The following is a 2,188-nucleotide window of genomic DNA, read 5'->3' as shown; positions in this document are numbered from 1 at the left end:
AAATCGATATGATGGCAATTTTCACCACATAACACAGAGAAAGTTTGCACATAATATATAACAAAGAAGTAGTGTAATAGCAGGCCTAGTTAACAATCAATCTACTCTTGGTAGATGGATTCAGTGAGATTAATGAATTACTTTCTCTCCATAAAGAAGAAAAATCGAAGGAACCAACAGGAGCATCTCATGAGCATTTAATTATTAAACTAGTAGTTGCTTAACTAATTAGCCGATCTCACAAATTCTACACTACTAGTGCTCACACAGTAAGAAAAGAAAATAGCCAGCATTAAGAAGTGTTGTGCTCATGAAGTATCTCAACCAAAAAAAGTTCGAGAGCTGGATTCCAAATTATCTTCTTCAGTGACACAGGGACATAAGCATGGACTGAATTTTATGTTAGAAGAACAAGCATGAATTACGTGTATTTTCAGTCAAGTTTACTTCCAGCAATCATAATTCACAAATGTAAATTGAAAGAGTGCCATAGCAGAACATAAGGGCAAATAGATGTTTGAGTAAAGTGTATGCATAACATAAAGAGCATGTGCAGGAAAGGGCAGTGTAGATACAATCACCAAGTAAAAAATGTTTTTGGTCCATGTGAGATGTGCAAATTATGTAGGCAAGGGCAGTGCAGACATCACTAAGTAAAAAATGTTTTTAGTTGTACAAAGACCATTAGATGCCCTGACTCGTATGGGATCCATCACCATTATGTGCATGCAGAAGATTGGACACTATGCAGTAAAATGAACCTGACACTGGAAAACCTGAATATTCAGTGCACTATCCAAACTTCATAGATATTCAAGAATGGCGTGCTTGGCGAGCTCACCGGGGATGATGAGGCGGACGGAGGACGTGGAAGGTGGCAGGCATGGCACTTTTTTCTCAACAAAATACATTCAATAAAATTGCAGATAAGAAATAGCATGTACCTACAGAATCTGCAGATATCAGTTTTTCTTCATTTGGATAATGGTATGAATTTCTCAATTGTAAAAGCTGGCAGATAAATGTTGTATGCAATTACTATTCAAAAAATCAGACAACATACATCGGACTTCTGAATTAGCAGTGTACAACTACAATCCTGAACAGCAACAAGAACAGAAATTAAACCTAATACTTTTTGTTTCCAGTACAAAAGATGAATGTGCGGCACAATGTAATTAGGAAGGAAGCAGAACAACCTACATCTACAAAGCACAAATAATCAGTAATGAACAAGCAGCCCAGGAAGTGGTGCTCGTGCCTTCTGCTATTCGTTTTAAAGACGGACATGGCAGATGCCCAAATTTCTTGCTTGTACCGATTCAGCCTGGCCAACGAGGCCTGCAGCTGTCCTCTACCAAGGACGGCTACATCCATCCATGGAGATGAACAGAGGGGAGCGGGAGGGTAAGGGACGATGCGGATGTACGTACTTGGTCTTTCCGGCCGGAGAAAGTGAAAAGCGGCGAGTGGAGGCTACTCACCACGGATGGAGAAGACGGCCGCAACGACGAGGGGACCGATGGTGGCATGGCTGACGGATAACTGGACCCAGCCACAAGGGCTGTACTTTGGATCTGTGGCGGTGTCGCCACATCATGTAACTCACCTCGGCACGCCGCCACCATGGATCTCGCATCTTCGCGGACGCCGCCGTGACAACAGATCTCGCATCTTCGCGGACGCCGCCGTCGTTGCCGTCTGTCAGACACTACCACGGATCTCAGGAGCCCCACCCACGCGCGCCTCCGCGTCGTAGGAGGTGAGCTTCGGAGCTTGCCGTGCTTGTTCACCGGACACGGAGGAGGAAGAGGACAGATGATAGATGGAGGCGGGCACGGAGTGGTGGATCGGGAGAGGTAAGAGCATTACTAGTAGTACCCCTAACTCCCAAACTCTCAAAAATAACCGTTTTCTACGAGTTGTAACAAAAAAAACGCAAAGACTAGAACCCCTAAACCCTCAAAACCTCAAAAAAAAGTAAGGGTCCAACCCTCAAACCCAATTTCAAACCGTAGAAGTGAGGGTTGGAGTGGGGCGCTCGACCCCAGCCCGCACTCCCTTCCCCCGTCGCGCGGGAGGGAAGTTTCCCCTCCCCAACCTCCCGCTTCCTCTCTCCCAAGCCGCCGGCCGTCGCCCGCCCCAAATCTGGCTGGCCCCCCGCCTCCCCTCGACGCCGCCGCCGTCC

This window comes from Triticum aestivum, chromosome 3B, assembly GCF_018294505.1.
Source record: "Triticum aestivum cultivar Chinese Spring chromosome 3B, IWGSC CS RefSeq v2.1, whole genome shotgun sequence".
NCBI classification, from domain to species: Eukaryota; Viridiplantae; Streptophyta; class Magnoliopsida; order Poales; family Poaceae; genus Triticum; species Triticum aestivum.
Note: the sequence above shows the minus strand (reverse complement) of the source record.